At 48.0% G+C, this 25,728-nt stretch overlaps 1 protein-coding gene across 10 annotated transcripts in view; it reads left to right on the top strand.

Annotated features, from left to right (window-relative positions):
• The window catches only part of CHCHD7 (coiled-coil-helix-coiled-coil-helix domain containing 7), a 223,809-nt gene that overhangs the window by 2,874 nt on the left and 195,207 nt on the right, over positions 1 to 25,728 (top strand). For 2 of the 10 annotated variants that reach the window (XM_085605591.1, XM_085605597.1), the window contains exon 3: positions 19,919 to 20,015. The exons of the other annotated variants lie outside the window; for them this stretch is intronic. The gene's annotated coding sequence lies outside the window, so the exon portion shown is untranslated. The remainder of the gene's footprint in view (positions 1 to 19,918; positions 20,016 to 25,728) is intronic. 10 annotated transcript variants of the gene reach the window in all.

The following is a 25,728-nucleotide window of genomic DNA, read 5'->3' as shown; positions in this document are numbered from 1 at the left end:
CTTTGTGGGCTCTGGAGATCAGCCCTAGGACTTGTTTGCTTAGGGACCTTTTTTCTGTTCACCTGCCTCTATTTAACTGTCTTGATAGAAAACAACCAGCAGAGGTCACTAAAATACCAGATTTGCCTTCTGCTGAGGTACCTTTTTTTTTTTTTCCTGTCAACTGCCTCGATTTGACTTTCTTGATAGAAAACGACCAGTAGAGGTCAGTAAAATACCATAATGACTTTAGCATTCTCTAGATTCCAGTCCATAGAAATTGTCTTCCATGAGCACCCGTAGACAATAATATTTTTTTCAAATCTTGTATTTTCAGTGATATGACCACTGAAGGCCCTGATTTTAAATCAAAAACAGAGTTTTGGACTATACCATTTCCCACTGAAAGGCAATATTTCTCTCCATGTGCTCCCAAACTTGGTGTGTCACGCAGTTTGGTGCTTACTTTCCCTCCATGTTAAAGAACAGTAGATGTTTTAGCACCCAGGCTAATGTGCTGCATAGCTAAATACATTTAAGGTCCCAAAGGTGAGACAGTTTGCATTGCAAATGCTTGTTTCTGTTGGTGTTACCTGCATTTGGTCTTGCATGGGTAACATGACCAAGCCCAGTAAAAGGTGTAGTATGTAGCCCTGTTGCTAGAGGGCATGATCCTTTCTGCAATGTCATGGGGCGACTCCTAGGTGCAGAAATATGGAATGCACATTAGGATTGTTGAAGATTTGGCAAACTCATGTAGGCATAGTAATAGGAAGGTAAAGGGAAGGATAAATATTTGAAAAATACATGCATCGTTCACCTACTTTGCATGAACGGTCCCAAAATATTTTGTCCACATAACACTGATGTTGCCTAATGGTTGATAAAAGCATTTGTATAATGCCCCCTCACCCCCCTTTTTTAAAAATTCATTTATTTTTAGCTAGGCATTAAGTAAGCTTGTGGCGGCTTGTGTGTTGTATTAAAATGACTTACAGAAAGTCAGATTTGTAGGAAGTTCAATACATATTCAATGGGAATGTTGCTGCAAGCTTTCTTCAATGAAGAAACATCTTGCCTTTTGACTCAGGATTCACACTCTAAGGTGGTTATGGATTGATATGTTTTTTGACTAGTTAGTTCCTTTGTGATAAATGCGCCCAGCAGGAAGGTCCATTACTAGACCAAATGCATTACTTCAGTGAGCCACCTCAAGGGGTCTGCTGGGCTGCATGTGGCCCTTCAACCATTAGAGTATTATGGAGATCATAAACATTTAACATGTTGGAACTAGGAGGAATGTGTGTGCTTTTGCCATGCTTGGTGAAATTAGCATTGAGATTGCAGGTCAGTCAAACAACTTGGGTTGTTCACATGGCTAGAAAATACGTTTGGCACACTCTTGGGTTCTGCTTCATTGGGAATATGAATAGACGGACTGGGTCAACAGTGGCTGAAGCTGTCCTTTTTGGAAGAGTAAATTACTCAGGAAAGAAAGCAGGAGACTAAGGATTGAGTTTTGCAGCAAGTCAAGGATTCTGGCGAAGGAAGGCTTTAAAAATGATTTTGAAGGTGAAGGAAGAGCTACCAGTGGATGGGGTCTGTTTGGTGAGAAGTCAGCAATTTGTGGTGCCAGAATTTATCAAGGTTAATTAAATTAGTGCATGAGGGTCATCTAGGAAAAACACGGAGCAAGTTGAAAAAGTATTGGTTGGGAGGAGCCTAGCGCGCATCCAAGATGGTCGCGTGAGCACAGGGCTCCCCGGACCCTCGCTGCTCCTCGGAATTTATCCTGAATCTATCCTGACTCGGTTGATGGAATCTGGGAGACGAATGCTGGCTGAACACTAAACTCCTTTCGGAAATCAAACCGGACCTGGCAATCCGGAGTTATGGTGGTTTGAACTTTTGAGGCCCACCCTACGGCTGTGCCCGATGCGAGGGTGATCTGTGGAGCCGGGGCGTAGTTGAACAACAACGGCAGCGGAGCGGTGCCAGTGGCCGTCACATCACTTTCGGTTTCACTTTTGGTCTTTGAGGGGCTGGACTGTGGACTTGCTTGGTGCGACTGGGCTTCCATTTTGCCTTCGCTTGATGCCGGTGGTTTCGTCTGCTGCCAGTGTGCTAATTGACGGTGGTCCCTTCGCTCCGCCATATTGCGGCCTGTGGTGCGACACGCGTCTGCCTGGCCTGTGCCACCTCGACGCTTCCTCGGTGGTCCCCTTCGGCGATCGAGGTTCTCATGGGAGGCAAGGGAGACCCCGAGAGGCGTAAGACCAAGACATCCCTAAGTGGGGGACCGGTCCAGACGAACAACATGGACCGCTACACTCAGGGTAAAGGACCCCCCGGGACAGCCAATGTCCCCCCGGAGGACACCAGTGGTGGCCCGTCCGTTTCTCCGGATCTGTCCCTGCAGGACATCATGGGCGCCATTAAGGGCATCAGAGAGACCATCGCTACACAGTACGAGGCCTTGGCCCGTAAAATCGACACGGTGGCCATTGACATTACCCTAATCCGGGCGGATCTCTCTAAGACCAACGAGAGGGTTCAATCGCTGGATGTGCGGACGTCCTCCCTTGGTACGGACGTGTCGGACCTGCAGGCCTCTCTCGGCGATCTCAAGTCGGCCAATGATCTGATGGCCCGGCGGCTGGAAGACTTCGAGGGACGGGCCCGCCGCAATAACATCCGCGTCATAGGCGTTCCGGAGACCTCCGATAACCGCCCGGTTGATCTCCTGGTCGAGGAGCTCATCCTCGAACATCTTGCTCCCGCTGGCCTGAGTAAGTTTTTCGCTGTGGAACGGGCCCATCGAGTCCCAGGTGGCCGGCCGCGACCGGGTGCCCCCCCGAGGCCTATCGTTGCGAGACTTTTCCATTACAGAGACCGAGACGCGATTCTGCAGGCCTCACGGGTTCATGGCCCGGTCCGACATGAGAACTCGTCCATTAACTTTTTCCCGGACTTCACCCAACTTGTCCAGAAACAGCGGATGGGCTTCCAGGGGGTGAAGCGGCGGCTCCGGGACCTCGGTCTCAAGTACTCTATGCTTTATCCTGCAAGGCTCCGAGTGGAACATGAAGATCGGACTACCTTTTTTGACTCTCCTGTGAGTGACTGGCTGGATTCGCTGCCAGACCGGGGTGACCGGACTGGGCCCTCTGCCGGTACCGAGGGTGGTGGGTCTCCTTTGGAGTGACTTATGGTCCCGGACTCTGCCAGGTTGTACTGTTCGGCTGGGTTCTACTTCTTTTGTGCATTTTGTTTCACTATGTTGTGTGTGGGGAGCGGGCGGGGACGGGTCCCTTCCCTCCTCCGGGGTCTTTTCGTAGAATGGGGTTTGTAGGGCGACAGGCACACTGCAAGTTGGGGTGGTTTTTTGGACCGCTGGGGTGCAGGGTGGGGGGTGTTGGAGTTGGGGGTGGGGGGTTGGTGGGTGGGTGGGGTTGTTTGCATTTGTGTTTTTTGTTTTCAAGGCGAAGTATTGGCTATGGTTCATCCTTGGGTGTTGAGCTCTTTGCTAGGGGGCCCTTGATCTACTGGATGGGATGGGGGGGGGGACGGGTTGAGATTGATGTCTTGGAACGTCAATGGATTGGGGGACCGTATCAAACGGGGTGTTGTGCTGCAATATCTGCGTCGTCTGACTCCTGATGTGGTGTTCTTACAGGAGACGCATCTGGTTGGCAATGTTTGTCGGGCTATGAACAGGGGGGGATATCGACTTGTGGCCCACTCTGGTTTCACCACTGGTTCGAGAGGGGTGGGCATTCTCTTGCGAGCTTCACTTCCGTTGGAGATCACCAGGGTGGTCCCAGACGATAGAGGGCGCTATGTGGCTCTGACTGGGAGGTGGGAGGGGCAGTCCCTTTCCTTGATCTCGGTCTATGTTCCCCCGGGCCTCCAGAACTCCACCTTCTCAGACTTGGGTCGTATGTTGCTTGGGCTTCCTGACAGTCTTTTGCTTATGGGTGGGGACTTTAATTCGGTTGTCTCGGGTGACCTGGACCGTCATCCGCCCAGGGCCCTCCCTGCTGCCCAGGCGTGGCTGGGCGGGCTCCTGGAGACCTTCGGTCTGGTGGACTGTTGGAGGTTAATGCATCCGACACAGTGTCAGTACACCTTTCACTCTGGGGCCCATGGGAGTCTCTCCAGACTGGACTATTTCCTTATGCCCGTGATAGAGATCAGGGTACCTAAAATAAACCCACTTCCATGGATAGAGTAATTTCACAGTTACACGCACATACATTCATCATACGCTAGGGCCCATTTCACTAACATACGCTCAAATACTCTACCAGCATAAGACCTGTGGGAAGAAAACCCTGCATCTATATCTAGGACGATAGGACCTGATTATAGTGGTTATCCTTAAACATACTCTATACAATCTATACAACAATAGTCAAAAATGTACACAATAATTGACAAGAAAGAATATTCAACACCATGTTTAAAATTATATTGCTTTATCTAAAATTAGTCAAAGTAAATCAATCAGAATAACTCATTTCTCATAGTTACCTATTCTAACTAAGTGTCAGAACGGGTCAGGACCAGTCTCTCTCGGTAAAGTCTCTCAAGACAAAGTCCTCAGCAACGCAAGTTCACGCGGCAAAGGTAAAATGGCAAGTGGCAAAACCCTCCCTAAGCTAACAATTCTTATAATGAAAAATACAATGGAAACACACATAAAGTTGGCAGGATAAACTGTATCACTGAGCAGAGCGAGAAGGAAGGGATGTAACATTGCTACATCTGAAAATCTTCGCTCAGGAAAAGTCACAAGACGTGAACTACGGAACAGGAACCAAGAAACTATCAAAGTATCCAACTTGTACAACTTCCCTCGGCAGCCAGGCCACAGTACATTGTTCATTTCTGAAGCTCCTTTGTTTGCCAAGGACGTTCCATTTCTTTTGGAGAACCTCCAAACTGCTGATGTCCTCATGGAAAAATACAACAAGGACCACGGTCAGTTGTCTTCGACCTTTTTCCAGCAGGGGTCTCTCTTGCCACATCACAGAATATGCCACAGCCAGGCTTCGAAATACTGTCAGCTCGGCTAAGGCCTTCATAGGCCACAATAGACCATCTTAATTAAAGAGACAAAATAAAACATTACTACAGCATAATGATTAAACAGTGTTAACCCCACTAATACCCTTATGTGTATGTATTTATCTAGCTTTGCGACATAAAAAGCATTAATTCAGACAGCGTTTTGTGCTCCAAATAAATAGCACACAACAACGTTTAAACATGAAAACTTGCACGTTATTATTAAGACAGAAACCGCACAAATAAGCTAACCCTCGCGTAACTTTCTCTTATGTTAAGACAAACGGGTTGATTAATAAAACACACTTGCACAAAGACAAATAGTTAATTGTTAATTATTAATAAATTAATAAAACGCATAGACATGCCAGAGCTTCAAAAGCCCATGAATTTTCTAAAAGAAAACTCTGCTCCAGCACCCGCGGCCCAGGCTGCTCGGATTCGAGAGGTCAAACACCTGGCCAGGGGTATTTCTGATCATTCCCCACTGTGGTTGCTTTTTGACACCGGGTCGCGGTCCGCTGGGCGGATCGCTCCTATTAACCCTTGGTACCTGCGAGACCCCAAGATCCGTGATAGCCTGATTAAGTCGATTGATCAATATTTTTCTGAGAATGAGGGGTCGGTGTTGTCCTCGGTGTCCCTGTGGGAAGCTTTCAAAGCAGTGCTCCGCGGGCATGCCCTGTCCCAGATAGTGGAGGCCAAGAGGGTCAAGAGAGAGGCGGTTGTGACGCTGGAGACTGAAATATCGGGGCTGGAGGCAGCCTTGGAGGCGGGTGTCACCCCGGATGGGCTGCATGCCCTCAGCCTGAAGCAGTTTGAATATAAGTCTCTCGTCACTGATGCTGCCAAGACTATATATAGGGAGCAGCAGGGCAGGTTGTATGATGCCGGAGACAAGGCGGGTAAGCTGATTGCCTGGTTGGACAAGAAGGAGAGAGTGAATCGTGTGGTCCCGGAGCTTCGGGTGTCGGATGGAGTGTGTGTGACTGAGCCTGGTGAGATTGTTGAGTGTTTTGCTGACCACCTCCGTGCAGTGTACTCCCCGGTGTCCGATAGAGATGAGGACGACTCTCGTCTTCTGCTTCGGGATATTGCCCTGCCCGGCTTATCCGTCGAGGACCGCGAGCTGATGGATGCCCCTTTGTCTGTCGAAGAGATAGCTACTGCGATTCGCTCCCTCCGCTCGGGCAAGGCTATGGGCCCCAACGGCCTGCCGATTGAACTATATAAGTTGCGCCCGGATAAAATCGCGCCTTTCCTCCGTCATATGTTTCAGGAATCGCTCGAGAGGGGTTCCCTTCCTGACGACCAGCGCCTGGCTACTATAGTAGTGATTCCCAAGGAGGGTAAGCCACGTGACCGCTGTGCCTCCTATATGCCTATTTCCCTGCTGAATGCCGAACCCAAAATACTTGCTAAGGTCCTCGCTAATCGCTTGCTGAGCGTTATATGTGACTTGATACATCCGGATCAATGTGGCTTCATCCCACATCGTAATACCGCTCTCAACTTACGGCGTCTGCACGGCGTCCTTGCTAGGGCTGAGTACTTGGCTGAACCGGCCATATTGGTTTCCCTAGACGCCACGATGGCCTTTGATACCATTGAATGGCCATTTCTTTGGGCCGTCTTGGCGAAGTTTGGGTTTGGGGAGGGGTTCCTTGGCTGGGTGAAGCTCCTTTATGCTGGACCAATGGCTCAGGTGGTTGTCAATGGGCGGGTTTCTCGGCCTTTCGCTCTCGGGAGGGGAACTAGACAGGGGTGCCCGTTGTCCCCGCTGCTCTTTGCTCTCGCCCTGGAGCCGCTCGCTGCCTGGCTCCGTTGGGAGCCCTCGATCAGAGGGCTCCGGTGGGCCCCGGGCTTCGAGGATCGGGTTTCATTGTACGCGGATGATATTCTCTTGTATCTCACCTCACCGCGGAAGTCGCTCAATGTTCTCTTTGATGTCCTTACTTCCTTCGGGAAAAACTCGGGTCTGATAATCAACTGGTCCAAATCTTGTGTGTATCCTATCTCTGGTGGTCTTCCTCTCTTGCCGCCTCGGCTTCCGCCCCAAATATCTCAGTCCGGCTTTAAATACCTGGGGGTGTACGTTTCGTTGGATCCGGCGGTCCGCTATGAGCAGAATCTCCTGTCTCCACTCCGGCGTTTGAGGGCAGACACGGCTCGGTGGTGTAAGCTGCCCTTGTCTCCGCTTGGTCGCGCGGCGCTGTTTAAAATGATGTCCCTTCCCAGATTCCTTTATGCACTCCAGAACTTCTTCGATGTCATTCCTGCGGCCTACTTTAGGGAGGTGGAGAGTTTGCAGAGGAGACTGGTTTGGGACGGGCGATCGCGTATCGCGTTGGCCAAGCTGACTCTTTCCTGGTATGACGGGGGCATCGCGCTTCCTGATATTAGACGGTACTATTGGGCCTCCCAGCTGTCTGCCATTAATCATGCTACGTACGCTCCTGGTTCGAACCCGGCATATGAGATGGATAAATTCCTGCTCCCCGGCGGTAACTATAACAGAGCGCTTTACTCGCGGTCTGCTGGTGGGGCCCTTACGGGCCCTACCAGGATTGCGGTCCGTGTATGGAAGGCGGCTAACGTTGCGATGGGCTGGAGTGAGCGTTTAACGTGCGCCACTCCTCTATTCGACTCAGACCGCTTGGGAAGCCTCTGGACAACGAAAGGCTTCGAGCGCTGGGATACGATCGGCATCAGCAGAGTGGGGGACCTGTGGGTTAAAGGTGCGGTTAAATCCTTCGCGGCGCTTCAGCGCGAGTATGAGCTTAGTGACAGAGAGTTCTTCCGTTATGCACAGGTCCGGCACGCCCCGCTTTCGGTCTTTGGGGAGGGGACCACGGTCCCTTCTTCTTCGCCTCTCGAGGACCGCATACTCGACGGTCACGTCCCCGACAGTACTATCTCCCTGATTTACAAAAAACTGATACACAATTGGGCTGACCTCTTGGTGCGTCTTCGGGAGGCATGGACGGGAGATGGGGTGAAGCTGGACGATGAGGACTGGCAGACTGCACTGTCATCCCCTAAGGAGGTGGCCATCCCGGCCCGTCTCCGCCTGGTCCAGCTTAAGATTCTCCATCGTGTATATGTGACGGGCCCCCGCCTGGTCTCGATGGGGTTTTCAAACGACGGACTCTGTAAGCGTGGCTGCGGGCTCAGTGCTACTTTTCTCCATATCCTATGGGAATGCCGCGAGGTGGCGGAATACTGGCGCCGGGTGCATGATATTATGAGACGAGTCACCGGGGTCGCTCTGCTGCCGGAGGTGCGTCGTTGTGTGCTGAATGTATGGGAGCCCAATGACTGCAATGCGGCTCAGGCTCGGTGGGCGGCCTTGGGGAACATGATTGCAAAGAGAGATATTGCGCAGCTTTGGGGTTCCCAGCGGCCTCCCACCGTGTCCGCCTGGAAGGAAAACATGGACTGGTGCATGTTCAGGGAGAAAACGGTGTATGTGGCCCGTGGTAAACCGGGGGCTTGGGGTAAAATTTGGGGGCAGTGGAACGCGTATCGTGGGTCTATCTGTGCTCCCCCTTTGGTAGATACGTCCGGGGTTGCCTCGTCCCCCTGATCCTTGAGGGTTCCTTGTGCATCTCGTACTTCGGAGTACAGATTTGGTTCTCTCGTTGCCCCCCCCTCCCTCTCAGGTCTTCTTTTATTGACCGCCCTCGGGTGGTTGGGTGTTGACTCCCCCGGCTGGTGTTCGCCGCCCTTCATAAGTCGTTTCGCCTTGTTTGTTGTATTTTTGTATTTTTCTTTTTTGTTGTTATTTATACTAAAAGTGTGTATTCTGATTTCCTTTATGTGCAGTCTGATTTACTGTGATAGTGCGGAGCCCCTGTGGGCCAGCCATTGTTTTCTGATATGCTGGAACACTTTGACTACTAGCGGCCGGCCCTGGTGGTTGTAGGCCCGTGTTTGTAACCCTTTTATGCACAATAAAATCTTTTCAAAAAAAAGTATTGGTTACCTAAAAAGGATTCAGAGATGGATAACTGGATTTCTGGTTGAGGCGTTTTAGTCAGTGAAGAGTGAACATATCCTGCTTCCAAGGGTAGCCAGCTGAAAGTACCAAGTAAAGTGTTGAGTTAAATACATTGTTTATTTTTTATTTAAACCCTATTTATTGTGAGTTACAATTCGGCTTCAAGATTTAATATATTATGCGTAAACCTTGTTATGTTGCATGTTCAGCAGTCTTAATAAATCTTGTAATTGAGACTTAAAAATTTTCAGTAAAACTCCGACTACCACCCAACCCCACCTTCCAAAAGTATAAAGTAATGTGGATATATCTACCTCATTCAATGGTTCTGTTCTGGGATCTCTTGTCACTTCTACAGTGAAGTTCCTTCCCTCTTGCAGTGCATAACTTTTCAGTCTACTTTGAGCTATGGATTCTGTTTGCTTTTGGTGCATTCTCTAGCAGTCTCAGAGCCTCGCTCCTTGCTTCCTATGATCAGCTTAGTGCCTGGGCTTTTTCTGATCAGGCTGCACACCTGTTTTTGTTTTCCGACTTTTTTGACCATACAAAGGTCTGCATCTCTGCCTGTCTTATGCTTTCCACAATGTTTCTTGCTTATGTAACACTGGCTTCCTCCTCCTTTTCTCATCTGCTGCTAATGCCATCACTCCTCCAATATCACTGCCTCCAAATGACCACCTTCCCAGGATGTTTCCATTGTCATAAAAACATTAGTGTTCTTGTGGGGCAGCGCCTTGTCCCTTTCAACAGAGTCCTTAAAAAGATAACTCCTTAACTTTCATTTCTTTTTTTTTTTTTTTTTTTTTTTTTGAAAAACCTTTATTGACATTTCGATCATTGACAAGTATGGGCCTACAACCCCCCAGGGCCGGCCGCTAAGCAATCAGAGCAATAAGGTCAAATATAAGCACATGCGGCACCTCGGTAGCAAAATCTTCATACTAAGATAGTTCGGCCCGGGAGCCGCGCAGGTAGGACACCAGGAGAAAAGGGGTTTTTCATTTTATAATGAAACAAAACAGTAGGATCAGGTGCCAAACAATTTCCCAACAGCGATAAAGGGCAGGCCGCATGATAGACGTTAGCAATAACCAGCAATCTATTGAATCCATGGCGCAAACACAGGAAATGATGGGGAAGAATATCGAAAACAGTTGCGCCTGCAGGCCCCCATACCTAACGCCCAGAGAACCCCCGGAAACTGTGGCACACACGGAGAGGCAACGGTTCACAACAAAAGAGGCGTACCACGCTGATCCCAGAAAGAAAGAAACAAGAAGAAACGGAGAAGAAAAAGGAGGCCATGGAAAAAGAGAGGAAGACTGAGAAAGAAAAGAGTCCCCCCCCCCCAACCCCCCACCCTGCACCTCTGCAAATGAGTATGGCCCCTCCCCCCCGCAGTGTGCCTGTCGCCCTGGAACTAGACCCGAAATGTAGAAGAAACAGGGAAAAAAGGAATAAGAAAGAACCCCACCAGGCGGGGGGGTGGAGAAAATATAATTAGCTGGAGGAGGGCCTTCAGAACGTACCCCCGGCTTCTCCCTCCCGCACAGTAAGGTATCCCAACAGCAAACAATAAGTAGCACCAAATCGACCATAACAAAAGGGGGAATGGGGAGCATTGCGCACCGAATATGCTAGTAGCTATATCCTGGGAGTACACAACCATAAGTCCGCCCGTCTACCAGATGACCACCCCGAGGGATCAGCCTCAACCCTGACCACTCCTGGCGATGCTGCCCATGCCTACCCCCCGACCCAGCGCCATGTCCGATATTCCAAGGTGAAGGGATGTCCCAAAACAACCGGGAAGCGACGCACACAGGTGGGGTGAAGATCTCAGAACGCCAACACAGTCCGCATCTCGGAGGGACGTCTTTCCCAGTGCTGCCACAGGATCTGCACTGCACACAAGGTCCGGGAAGGCTGAATCATCCAAAGTAGACAGACGTTGCTGGTAAAGTCCCTGGGTCACCGGAGGTCGTGCACGGGACGAGGCCACCACCTTCCATTCGGAACCACTACCTCCGGAACAGATCAAACCCTCAGTCAGCCGATCATACGGTAGCATACTGTCCGGAGTGTACGGCTGCGCACTAATCGCAGGGATGGCCGCGACATTATCCTCCTGTGTGCAGTGTAGGAAGTCCTTGTGTAACTGTGGACCAGCATGCCGCCATTGTCCCAACGCTGATGCCACACCGTCGATCTTACTCCCCAAGACCTCGATGCCACGAGCCAAGGAGAAATGAAGGGCACCAAGGGCCTCAAGGAGGTCGCCGTACCCCAGCACTGCTCCCCGCGGTCGCTCTGCCACACTCCCAAAAGTCACACACTCCCAATCCTGCTGCGACCCGGTGGACAGGATAGTAGGCTGCATCACAACAAGATGGCCGCCGGGGGGGGCCCGACTCGTATGGGGGCCGGGACCCAGGGACAAGCACCTCGGGATCCACGTCGCTGGAGACAGGGGTCCGGGGGCAGGCACAAATTCAGCCGTTGCGTGGACTCGGGCAGCAGTCGTCTCCACCAAGGACCAGCAGCCGCGAAAATCCGGGAGCAGTCTGCAAGGATCAGGGCGAGCTAGGGGCGGTGTCCGGGCAGCTCACCGTCAAAGGCAGGGGCAAACACCGAAGAGTCTGAGAACTGCACCCCCGGGCATGCCCTCGATCCACTACGCTTTAGCAACGGGAGCGGCCGTGGCGAGATGCAGGCCGGGGGCAGCACCGCTCCGGTGGACCGACTCCACCCAGTCACCACAGGCCGTTGTTGTTAAACTGCCACCCGGCCAAGGCGTCCACTCGAGGTCCCGGCTCCGGGGCCGCAAAGTTCATCCGCAGATTTCTCAGGCGGTACAGTAGCCAGAAACCCCGGAGTCACACGATCGGTTGCCACTCTCCTTCACAAACACGATCCCATGGCGCAAACTGAGGATCTAGTACAGGATATCCGTGCGGGATGCGGAGGTTCACGGAGCCGGGAATCTACGCTGCCGTCTCGGTCGCCATCTTGGCTCCTCCCCCAACTTTCATTTCTTGTCTCTGGTTGTGGTATAGGTTCCCTCTGAAATGAGAGTGGCATCAAGATTGCCTGGGCCTGTCTTGTACAGTGGCAAATTCTTTATCTGTGTTCTTAACTCTTCTCAGTAATTTGCTTGACAAATATTATGTCTATCCACCTAAGTGTTTGGTGCACGTGTGAGACATGCTAGTTGTCTATTGTTGGGTATGTAATTCGTCATGGTTCTAATTGATCTAGGTCCTGTATTTGTTCAGTTGTCTGATGACTTACACTCGTCACATGCATGCCCAACCAAGTTCTATTCATCTAGTCTATTTTTCCCCTGATTAAAGCCCCCAAAAATAATAATCTTCTCTGCTAACGCCTGAAGTTTTCTCCAGACTTTTGACACTAATGTGTTCTGACTTGAATTGGGTACTTGAATGGAGACAAATGTGTCATCTACTTTACACGTCACAAAGGCGGAAATGCCCACGGTTGTCAGTGTTTCTATCACTTTTTTGTTCCCCATACATTTCTAATAAGCATCGCTGCTACTCTGGTTTTATTCACGGTTGATGCATGGAAGTGTGTTTTGTAGTGTCTACCTGAATATCCATGTATGGCCCTTCTACAGATGGGTCTCCTGAATGAGTGCTGCTTTTCACTCTTCTCCTGTAGACTGCTTTCAACCCAAACTCTTTTTGCAGGAGAATGTAGCCCCCTCGGTTTGTACATCATATTCTTGATTTTCCATCCTGGATTTGAGATCGTCAATACCTGATCCTTGAGAGCTATAGGTCATGTTTGCCCTGCAGCTCTGTCCCCTTTTTAGGTCGAGCCTGGGTAGCGCATGTACTTTTCTGCAAGGCATGCTGTATTAAGGTATGGACGTGAAGCTCCGCCCAGTTTTTTTCATTGGCTTGTGTCATCCATTGTAAATAGTGGCTTTTCAATGGGCTTTAGTAGCCCCCCCCCCCCCCCTTAGCACCACCGTTTACCATTTTGTAACCCACCATAGCGACACCCCCTGTTACGTGTTGTTGCTCGGTAGGCTTTAGTTACAGCGTCGAGCACTATTTTCTCAAAGAGCTTTGTCCTCTATGCTCTACCCCTCACTCTACTAATAAAAATGAGGTTAAAATTAAACACTGCATCTTTACAGTGAACTTGTTAAGATAAGCATGGCAAGACATACAAGTATAATCCTGGCGTTCAAGTCTAAGCAATAACTGCAACGTCCAGTCCCAAAAACTTGTGTGTAATATACAGGTCAATTAGTTATTGTAATATGATTGGGTTTAACAACAAGTGGCACCAAATGTATATATGAAAAGTCAACTCTGTATAATATGTACAGTGAATTGTTTTTAATCACTGTCTCTTATACTACATATCACACAATGCTTTATGATCTAAGTGAGAGTGGAGTATAAATGGAGAAACAAGAGGGACTCACTTAACCGTGATCAAGACTATTTTGTCGAAATACGTTGGTTATGATGTTTTATGTGGCAATGGTTGGCCACTAATAAATATTGCTGCTTAAATAACTCCCGTAGTGCAGCGTTTTATCTTTTGGTGGAATAATTCTATATATATATTTTTTTTAACTTTAAAATTCAGAAATATCACAATTACATTGCATAAAAAAATCAAAACTCCCCTAAGCCGCCCCTCCGCCCACCCAAGCAATAAACCTTAAACTAGTAATTACGGAAATGATTAGATACTTTAAACAATGAAGCACCTCGCTTCATGATCTTCCACATCCCCTCTAAACAGCCAGAGAATTGATTACATGTACTTTTATTATCCAATGACCACTCCCGTTTTTAGCACGGCTCAAGGCGTACCACCCTGAAAGTGTGCCCAGTCTCGCCATGTTCTGCTGTATTTGTGAAGACTGCAATGTCTATACGACGTTTTAACCTCAGGCACAGGTCCAGTCCTCTCGTTCAACCCTCAAATGGAGGCGCCTCCTTGCCTTTCCAGGCTTTTGTAAAATTCCCCTTGGCTAGCTCAAGTTCAAGCCACAGTCGGGCCCACTTGTATCACTATTGGTGTCTTCAATAATGTGAAGTTGATCAAATCTAGGGAACCTCCAGCCCGGAAGCCCCTCAAGACATGCCAACACCCCATCCAGAAACCTTGGAGTTTACCCCATTGCCAGGTTGTGTGAATAAAATCTCTATTGTCGGTGTTGCACCACAAGCAAAGCCTGGCTGTGATTCTTCCTGCCACCACCCGGGCTGATCAATCAAGGCCCAAAATATAATCTGAGTGGCTGCAGGTAGGGTAGCCGCTGTTGAAGTGTGCCCCAGTATAACTGGTGTAGTAACTGTATCCCTGCGCATTGCCCGTCCTTTCAATGCAAATGCTGGGTCCTCAAACCTACCAAATCATCTCCCATTCAAGACCCCTAGATGCAAGACTGTAGTATCCAGGGTAGCTATGCCACTGTAGTGGATGAATTTACAACCTATGGTTAGTGCGTTTCTTGGGGTCACCTGATTCTAAAGGAATCCCCTAGGAGTATGTTGATGCGGCAGAAGAAGTAATTGTGTACAGGAAGGTTTGGAGCTGGTAGAGCAGATGGGGCGGAGTCACCATTTTGAAAATAGCTGATCTCCCTAGGCGGGAGACGGGTAGCGAGGCCCAGAATTTAAACTCCCACGTCAGTCTGTCATTCTATGGCTGTAGAATAAGAGTTTCAATCCCTTTTTCGATCCTGCAGCACATACACCCCTAGGTACATGAACACGGGCTTGAAAATTTGCAGACCATCTGCACATTGCATGTGCGGGGGCCATGGCCTGATTGGCTAAACTGACAATTTAGCCTCTCTCGCTAGTAATCTGGAGAGCTCTCCAAAGATCTGTGCGACAATTGTGGCTTCAGTTGATCATTTTAGTTGTCTTATGAGGGATAAACAAAGGCAATCTTGAGGTACCGGACAGCCACAGAGCCTGCTGCCTTATATTACAGGATTTATATTAGCTACTTACTCTTAATTTCTAACTTGCATTAACATGCGCTGTCTATCTGTGCTTATTTTATGTAAACCGATTTGGCATATCGTTTAGTTTCGAGTCCTTATTGTCATTAGTACAATATCGAGATTGATTATGTCATGTCCTTAATCTGGGGGAGGGGAGCAGCCATCCATTTGAATAGTCAAATGTGCTCTAGTTTACGAGCTACATAACCACACTGACAATTTCTCTGGTTCACTTAAGATTTTCAGTGCTTCAGTCCCCTTATTCACATGTTTAAGTTTTGGAATTTTCTTTTAGAAAGTGGCGTGTTCAGTGATGTCTCACAGTTAAGTCTACTAAGGTAAAACCACTCCACCCCCCTCCCCCGCCCCCAGGCATACAGAAAGTGGGTATCAGTGGTAAAACGTCGCGTTGTCCGACCAGATGAGAAATGAGCACAACCCAGACTGCCTTTCTACTGATCTAGATGCTTCTTCTCAATACTCTGACGTATTTGCATAGACTTATTTAAAAAAAGAAAGGAATGTGTCCACCCACCCACCCTGCCTGTTTTGTGCTCCAATTTCCCAGCACCCTTCATGGAGGTTAGATAAGTGCAATGGTTTAGAAGGTGTGTGGAAGCTTTCCCTGTTATGATGAAGCATGATTACAAGTAACTACACTGCAACTCTTGGTCAGGGTGCTTTTCGGTTCAGACAGTGGCAGGCAGTAAAATATCACCAATCCAGGCTTTGAGCAGTGCTCATGGTGTGTTGAAACTGTGTGCTTCCTTCCTGATCGGATAACCTTATATGTCCCCTTTGGGGGTGAGGGCTGGGGGAAGCAAGCCGCAAGGTATAGCAAAGGAAAACCATTGATTGTTCAGAGTGAGAAGCCAAATTCTACAAGTTATGAAAGCAAAATAGAACATGGAGCGGGCAGTTTGAAACCTGAGAGCATCCACATGCCACTTATCGGGTAGCAGTAGTTGGGAAATCGAGTAGAAGCAATTTTGTTTTTGACTGTAATATCATACATTGTTTGATAATAAAAACGAGCACAGTGAAATCAACTGTGCTTGCAACTGTTGGTCACAGCCATGCATATTAAGATAACTCAAGCAGCCTGATCTATGAGATTATCCTTTTAGGCAGGCAGGGTCATAAGCCAGTTTAGATGCCAGTTTGTCCTGTTGGTGAATTTAGACCCAAATGGTGCAGGTCGATTATTAATGAACTTTAGTTTCTCATCCAATGTCAAGTCTACTTACATGCAGTCCCGACTTCCCTGTTTTGGTGTTGGCAGTAGGTTCTGCAGGAGCGATATGCACAGTGTCAAAGGATTAGTAATAAGTCTTGATATAGTGATGCATGTTTTCAGGCACCAGCAGTCTGAGGAGAAGGGTGAACTGAAGCTCGGGAAGCACTAGATTAGGAGACCACACAGTAGCAATTATAAAAACGTTGCTATTTTTCCTTTATGAAGGTATCTTTCATCCAATAAGTTTTAGGTTGAAGCCTACCAGACAGTGCAGCTGTCTGTTTTCCTAACTACGTCGTGTGCGCTTTCTGAAACCTTCCCTAGGAATGCATCCCACCCATTATTGCTGACCATTCATTTTGTGGTTTGTAACTAACATTTGCATGCTTTTCATTTATTGGCTTTTGTTTGAGCTGTCCAGCTTGAATTTGCCTATCCGGTGGAGCATTCCTTGTTTACTGTATCCTTCAGCGTGCTCGTTTTCTGTAAACCGGTATTTAAATCTTGTTCTTATCATGTCACATTTGCTCTGCATTCAAAGACAGAGGTCAACTGTCGGGCTGTGTATTCCTAGGTAACTTGGTGTTTGCTTTTCTTTCTCTGTCTTAAAAGTGAGAGAGTTTGTGACAATCTTTCTGTGAAACTAAAGGCTTTTTTCTAGCGCACAATAAAAATGAACTGTGTGGACTGTATATATCAGAATTGGGAAATTACAAAGAAACTTAATTTGTATTTGAAGTGTGGTGGAAACAAATATTTGAATATGATCAAAACGCATCAATATACTAAGTGATGACCTTTCCACACATTATCTTTTGTGCCCAGTAAAACCGCAGGTCTGTGCAGATGTAATTGTCATTTCAATTGAAAATGTGTTGTCTGTAATGGCAGTGCGCTACCACACCATGCATACTCCACACTATGCCATTCTACTCTTACATGCCACTCCATTCTCCGACACTTCTCTCTACGACATGCCCCTCCCCGAAATCCAGTTTACTACAATCAACTTCACTCCACTCAACTCTCCACTCAGTCTTTCCTCCCGCTCCTCTCTGCTCCCCCATGCCACTAACATTTTAACCATGCTGAATAGCAGCCACACTGGCGTACAACATGGCTAAAACACATTGCCAAAGCCAATTGCTCTTGCTTGGGCTAGACCTATTGGTGTTGCCAATGCTTGTTGGTGGAGCAGCTGACACCATGTCCTGGAGATGTTCTGAGGGAGGAAAGTTTGCGCTTTGCAGGTGCGGTATCTTTTCAGAATGAGGGAAGCTTGAGCCTGTGCATGTGCTAGACCTTGTGCTAAATGACCGTTGTTGCACACATGCATATCTGGAACTTATCTACATTTGGAATTCTTGGCATTCTTGCTGAGATACTCTTGAATTTGTCCTACACACGTACTCCTAAACGTGAACTAAGTGTATCCGAATGGTGTGCAGTTCCTAAGTGAATGTGAGAGTGTTCAGGTCTGTTAAAAAGTGCCCTCATGCACCCCCCGAAGGATGTCATGTTTCATCATTGGGCCTGCTCCTCGTTGGACCGGCGCTGCAATGCCCAACGGGCACCCGCAAAGGGGCTCTTTGGTGGAGATCTTTTTTGATGAAGCCGTTAGGTGTGTGTGGGTGTGTGGAATAGGTAGTGAAGTGAGTGCAAAGTGGTGTCTAAAATAGGTTTAGGGCAACCCTATCGCCTAAAGCTTATTCCTAGGGTTCACTAACCTAACTAAAAACAAGAATCCCTGACCGGATATAATGGTCCTAAAGGGCATGTGTGGTGTAGAAGGTCTACATTATTCTTGCCTGTAGTAGCCCCTAACGGGTCTTGTGGCAATTCATCAGGACCAATCATTTCAGAGAGAATATCTGAACTCTAACACTACCGCAATGCTGGTTCTAAAAGTAAGGAGCTACAATAGTTACTAGCTTTGCAAGTGAATACCAGGTTCGATTCACCTAGTATTCTGTGACCCCATATGTAGTAGGTCTGTGCTCACGGGAGCTTTCGAACAGAGTGCATCGTTTCTTATGACGGAAGGCGGCGTGGCAACTAGCCGTGCTCCTACCCCGGCACTGGCTAGACATATTGGTGTTGCCAATGCTTGTTGGTGGAGAAGCTGACACCATGTCCTGGAGATGTTCTGAGGGAGAAAAGCTTGCACTTTGGAGGTGCAGTATCTTGTCAGAATGAGGGACGCTTGAGCCTGTGCTTTTGCTAGATCTTGTGCTAAGTGACAGTTGTTGCACACGTGCATATCTGGGACTTTTCTACATTTGGAATTCTTGGCATTCCTGCTGAGATACTCCTGAATTTACCACTGACTGTTCAAGAGCTCTCATGTTTATCAGGTTCTGTTGCAAGTAGTTCAGCCATCCAAGAGTTGTTGAATTTTATAAAATAACTACTTCTCAAAGGCACTGGATGCTTCTGCAACCTGACTGTGTGATTTAAAAAAAAAAAATCCACTTGTCTCTCTTTTTTGACAGAGGCTGGTCATTTGGTTGTAAACCGCTCATATCCCTAGCTTCCAGGCACTCCAGCACCATTTTGAGACTACACAGTGCCTTTTTGGGAATTTGTCTGCTTCTCTTACCCCCTCTATCGTTTGGTGATTTATCATAGTTTACATTTTTTCAGCAGAAATTAGGAAAAATAAATGCATGGGGGGATTATTATCTTGTTTTTGTTTTTAAATCTGTGAGCAAATGAATGTTTCGTCCGTCCTTACTAAGAGTGCTTGATGTGTCTTCATCAGGGCCCTTAACCGCCAATATGCTTTATCCTTTGATTTAGGATACATCTTTTAAATAATTTAGTAACACAAGGATCGTGAGATGAGGGATTAAGAACTGATGACATGGACCTGCTTGCCTTCATAGTGGGCACTGAATACTTACAAGGAATATCTTGGCCTTGTGTAGTGAATAGCAAAGGCAATGGTACTAAATCAGCAAATGACTAGTTCTCTCCCCCCCCCCCCCCACCCCCCTCCATCCTCCACATTACTGTCACTCTATGTGACCCCCAAAAAACCCTAATCTGCATTTGTCCCAAAATTGCTTTACTGAATTGAGTTCCACTCTCCTTGTTATCATATAATTGTGCTTTTGGGTGTTTTGTAAGCTAAAAGGCTGGATGAATTTAGTTTAGGTAGCATTTGCATCCAAACTCTGATGCGCTGATTGTGTTTGAGTTCTTAGCCAGGGACCTCAACAATTCACTGTTGGGGCATGGTCATTCTCTGTGAGTGTATTGGTGTTGTCTCCCCACCCCCTCAGTAGAAACAACATTTAACTAATATCTCTGTGAAAAACATATAATGTCTTTGGTACCAGATTGATCTCATCCATACAAGATGAATCCATGAGGTGTTGCGTCAGTGTTGTAATAGAAGTTGAGCTGGTCCTGTGAATCTCGGAAACCTTATGTTTGGTCAGTCAATTGACAGTCTTAACATAATGGCCACCCACATGTCAGTCACCTGTTAATTTTATTTTGTAGAGCTGATTTAAGTAAGGCGCTAAAGTAATGTCAAGGAAATATAGTAACTGAGAAAAAGTCTTGAGTATAGAGCAACGTTTTACAAAGGTTTCATGAAGAATAACTGTTCTTGTAAATTGTGCAGTGAGAGGGGAAGCAAGTTCCGAAGTCGAGCTGGCTGCTCTCATCGAAAGTTATCTGCCTCACAGATGTTCATGCTTGGGCATTGGAATGCTCACCAGGTAGGTGCGCATCAGAGGAGCACAACTTGTGGACAGAGATATATATTTTTTTCTAATTTCTATATTGGCATTTAAGTAGGAGTCACCACCAATTGTATAGAATATAATAATCCACATAATCCACATAATTAATGAGGTGAATGGATAGACATCTCCCGTCATTTCAACATTAACAATATTCTGGTAGCCTGTCATGCAATGATATCAAAGGGATAATGGGTGATAAAGAGAGAAAAAGAATAGGCTGTTGATCCAAAGAAACATACACCCTTTCATGCAGAAAATTAGTGTCTGTCTATATCAGAATAAAAAGAGGCAGAACATTACCTTTTGAACCCCTCTGACTGACTGTGCCGTTGGCAGCTACTTGGTAGTGCTGTTACATGAGCAGCAGGAGGATACTACGAACATGGAGAGTGCATGCTACTATTGGCTCAAAGTGGAGAGCGGGGTTGAACCCCTGCACAAACCACCCCGGAGATGGTAATTAATTGCTTAAAGAGGACCAATGTCAGATCAGCTAGCTTTACTTAGTGTCCGGTACGTAGGAGCAGGTCTAGTGGCAGCTGGACATTGAAAACTATCGACATGTATTCCATCCACTGGGTCCATGTATGCATTAGTGGTAGGCATTCCCAAAACATATGAATAAATGTAGCATCTATGTGACCACATCTCAATCACTCCGGGGACACCATCAGAAACATTTTGTTCAGGCTGTGTGGTTTAAGATAGGTTTGATGCAAGTAATTGATTTGCCTGAATTTCAAATGGGCATTGTGCGAGACTCGCTTCACCTGTTCTAAAGCCTTAGTCCACTGCTTGGTGGTTAATTCCGTGCGCAAGCAGTCCTCCCGTATGAGCTTGCCCCTGGTCGGAAATTCACTGCATTCCCAATAGTGCTGTGTATAATGCCAAAACCGCCCAACGGCCTAGCCTGTGTGTGAAGCTCTGCAAAGCCAATGTATGGGTGGCTTAACCTGCCCTGGTTCCCATATGTCCCCAATTACTGCCCCTATTGCAGTGTGTGCAAGAAAAAGACCGTCCCAAAGCTCGTATAATTCCTGCAGTCCCTGGAAGGAGAGCAGAGCACAGTCATTGTATAGATCACCCATTTGGGTGAGCCTGGTTTCTTGCCATGGAGAAGAATTGTGAACTCTCAGCTGATTTTTCGTGGGTGGCACGCTCCAGAGGGGCAGCTGCGGTGCATAGGAGGTTGGTGCACATCTTGGTTGGATATATCAAGTCCAGATGAGCGTGCGCCACTCACATGAGCCTGCCCAGTCCCCTCGTCGGTCCACCTGGGTTCAGCAGCCATTCCAGGACGTCCTTGCCACCCTTTGCCGTTCTGTTCCCAGCCAGCCACTGCAATTGAGCTTTTGCGAAATCCAGATCCAGGACCCCAAGTACCCCCTCGAGCATGGAGTGCTGTAGTATGGTCAGACTCCAGACTACTCTGAGTCCAGAAAAAGCATCTAGTTAGTATCCCTGGTAAAGCCACAAAGAAATATAGAAGCCTCGGAAGAACCAGCATCTTCTCCACAGATGACTTGTTAATAGGCAAGAGAGGTAGTCGAGTCCAGAAGTGCATGGATTGGCGAATCGAGGTCAAGACCTCACCATGATTACCATTGAGCAAGTCATGTCTGCGTAGTAAATATTTACGCCGAGATAGCGAAAGGGTTAAAAATGTCTGGGGATGCGCCCTACTTAACCCAGTTCACCTAGAACCTGCCATCTCCCCAATGAGATTGAGCAGGTCATAGAGGGCCAGTCGCTTGCATGCATGGTCCTGTATATATTCTATCGCATCATCCGCGTATAAGGTCACAGAGTCCTAATATAGTCCCACCCTGGTGCCACAGACAGGGCCCCTGGCGCCCTGCATGGCCTGCAAGCAGTTCCATAACTAATGCAAAAATTACTGGAAAAAAGAGCATCCTTGGCGTGTCCCCTGGAAAAGGAGCACGAGATCCGATGGCCGGTGCAGACCCTTGCCTGTGGGACACTATATGAAAGCTTGACCCAAGCTAGGAAATTAAGACCCATCCCAAACACCTCCAGCAGTTATAGTAAGTAGTACCAGCCCAGTGTATCAAACTCTTTCTCGAAATCCATGGAGACCGCCAATGGGAGGTCCCACCCCACCATGCGTCCATAACGTGGCACAGACACCAAATGTTGGCGTGCGTTGCCCTTTGAGGCGCAAACCCACATTGGTTCGGATGAACAAGGGAGCTAAACATGAGAAGCAACCTATTCGCAAGGACCTTATTTAAGATTTTGTAGTCCATGTTCAACATTGACAACGGGCATTTAAAAGCTCACCTCGAGGGGGTTTCAACCCGGATTCGGGAGCACCTCCTATAAAGGCCTCGCGTAGCAAGCTCAGTAAAATGCCTTGGTTGTGTGCCTCTTGGTAGACCTCTAGCAGCCAAGGAGCAAGAGTAGCTCCAGAAGCTGCATATTACTCTATGGGAAATCTGTCTGTGCCTGGGGTCTTGCCGCGCGCCATCTGGCGGATTGATAGGTTGATCTTCTCTATCTGGTGAGGCTGCTTAAAGTCCATCAACTTCAGTTGGGGTCAAGCAAGGAAGTGCCACAGCTCGCAGGTAATGCCGCATTACGCAAACAAGGCCCCTGGGGCGGAAGAATACAGCTGCTCGTAATACTGAGTGAACACTTCATTGATGTCTGGGTATTTCTCACTAGATCTATGCTATCGCGTATGGCTCCCACGAGAGTCCTGGAGGTCTCCGATCACAGTAACTATGCCAACTTGGGCCCTGGTTTGTCGCCATTTTCATGCTAGTGGGCTAGGAAGGACTTGTAGTCAAGATCAGTTGCTTCACCTCCTCCCGGTATTGGGAACGCAAGGTCACCAGCTGAGGGCGTTCGTCTGGTATCGTCACCACCTCGAGCTTTGCGGTCTATTTGTCTCTAAAACCAACACACTACGAGTGAGATGACTTAACTCCCCAAGCTGTGGCGATGCACATGACCACCTTCATGGCATCCCACTCCAACTGGCAAGACCCCACTGATCTTACGCTCTCCTCAAAATACCTGGAATTGTGTGTGGCTATTGTGTCTTTTTAAACCGTGTCCTGCAAGGCTTCCGTCTGAAGTTGCCACGTTGGGATAGGAGTCCTTGTCTCTTCCCTGCCCTCCCCCCACACTGTAACGTGACCCGGAGCGGGTATGATCCAAGAGGGTCCTACCCAGGTATTCAGAACCATGTATGAGGGGCCAACAGTCTGTAGTACATCTGAATCTGATGTCTGTTTGCATAGTGAGACTATTATGTCTCCCCATGGTCCCCCCAGCGCTAGACATCTTGTAAATTGGACAGGACTGGACTAGGAACCCAAAGCAGCCTTGACAATTTTGTTGAACTGCCCCCCACCCCCCTTTCACCGCAAGAGGGATGGGGGGGGGCAAATGTGAAGCACTGCTACATAACAAAACCGCCCCCACTGCTCCAAAACCGGCCTCCAGCCTCCCAGGCAAGCACCAGATGCCCACAACAGCCAGTCTGGACCTGAAATTGGACAATCTAGACCACTGCTAGAAGTGCTTTGTTGCCTATATACCTTTCAATACCCCCACTTCCGGGTACCCCAGGTCCAAATCAGTTCTGTGTATGCAATTAAAATCACATCCCCACAACCCTGGGGTCTAAGAGTTCCATGATCTATGCGAGCCTGTTTAAGCCCACAGTGGAGTAACTCCCAGTACTTATGTAGTTGGAAGGCTTTTAAGCTTCCTCACCCATCTTCCAAGATCTATGCAAGTCTGTTTTAGCCCATAGTGGAGGATTAAGGTTTTAATTCCAAGTTTGATCTATGGTCTGAGCGAAGCTTATGTTCTTTCACCTTCGTGTAAATATTGGCAGTTAATGCATTAATTGTTATGAGGGTAATATTCTTTTGTCCTGAAGAAGGCGGTTTATCCTGCAATACCCACCAAAATGCGTCAACACTTAGTGTTAAATTTGGGGAACTAAGTTTCACATGTTGAGAAAAAATTCTTTACAACTTGTCACCCATATGGATCCCTACAAATAAAAATTGTGTGTTGCCTCTCCTTTTAACCTGTGTACCTATGGAAAAAGAGAAAAAAAAATGTTTTTTAGATTGAATTGTATTTCGTGGATGAATTTTGAATATATTTGATAATGGAGAATTGTTTCTCTGGCTCTTTCAAGACTAGGTGTATGAGTGTGTGGAAATTGAAGAAGTTTCTTAATAATAGAAGTGTGTGATTTTAGGTCTCCAAGGGAATTTACTTGTGACTCTTGCGTCTTATACGGAACCCTGTCTCTTGGAGTAGCAGGGCCTCTTTTGCATTCACGTCTAAGGGTCCAGCAACATGGTTGGGTAAAGAGTATCTGAAAACGCGCCATGAGCGGTATTGGGTGCATAAAAGGGCACTATAGAGAAGGGCCGTCCATCCAAGGCACCCTCCCAGACCATGTAACCACCATCCCTATCAGCTGGGACTCTGGATTTTACAAATGGTACCTCCTTGAGCGACTCAAAAAAATGAGTCCTTTGGCATAGGCTAATTTCCAGTACCGTATACCTGCCCACGCCATCGCCTATTTACTTTGTCAAGCTCTCCTGTGGTCAGGAGAGTCTCCTGGAGACAAGTGTTGTGTATATGCCTGTGCCGAAGGTAAGCATATGTCCTGTGACTCTTGGTGGATGTTTTCATACCACGGATATTCCAAGTTAAAGCATTAAAAATAGTGTGCCCAAGAGTGGTTGAACAAACTCCCCCTGGCAGCAATAACTACATAACACACCGCTAGGCCGTGGTGGGCATTGCTTCTTGCCATAGACTGCATCCCACACCACGAGGAGGCGTGGGACAGGGGCGGTACCACACGGCAGGCCAGACCGGTCCCAACACCTGTGGCATGGGTTGTAAAGACCCCAAACAAAGCACCCTATCCTTTAAGCCACCAGGCAGCAGCGCAGTGACCAAGCAAGCAAATATGGTGGAGGGAGGGTGGATCGTCCGTGGCAGATGTGGCGGGGCCGGACACCGTCTTAACAGAACTGAGGGTGGGTTTCAAGGCCCTTGAAACCCACTTTGACTGCTTGGACAAGAGAATGGAAGCTATGGGTGCCCGGCTCGACAACCAGGAGTGTCGATTTTAAATATGGCAGAGGGCAGAATCTCAGACTTGAAGGACGGCACCTCACAGACCACCAGGAGCTAGAGTGCGTGGAGAAACTCCCTAAGTCCATCGCCATTAAGGATGAGGATTTGGAGGTGGCGCAATAATGTTTGAGTCATGGGAGTGCCTGAATCCACCAACACTGGGCGGCTAGACCGGTTCATTGAAACTCTACTTACCGATTTATTCGGGGCAAAATCCTTTACCGCCAAGTTTGTAGTAGAGCGTGCACATCACATGCCTGGGCTGTGGCCCAATCCAGGGTGCCCTCCGAGACCGATCATAGCACGCCTGCTCAACTTTAGAAATAGGGACACAGCCCTGAAGATGGCACGAGAAAAGGGCAAGCTAGCGTGGCAAGGGTCAATCGTCTCCCTCTATCCGGATTTCACAGCAATGGTGCAGAAAGCAAGGCGAAAACAAGTCTGGGTTAAAACGAACCTTTGCAAGCTGGGGTTGCGTTATGAGATGCTATACCCCCCACAGCTCAAGGTGGATGTGGACGGATGTTCCTGTATCGTCAGTTAC

The sequence above is a fragment of the Triturus cristatus genome, chromosome 5_1 (assembly GCF_964204655.1).
Source record: "Triturus cristatus chromosome 5_1, aTriCri1.1, whole genome shotgun sequence".
Lineage (NCBI taxonomy): Eukaryota > Metazoa > Chordata > Amphibia > Caudata > Salamandridae > Triturus > Triturus cristatus.
Note: the sequence above shows the minus strand (reverse complement) of the source record. Positions and strands in the feature narration are given on the sequence as shown.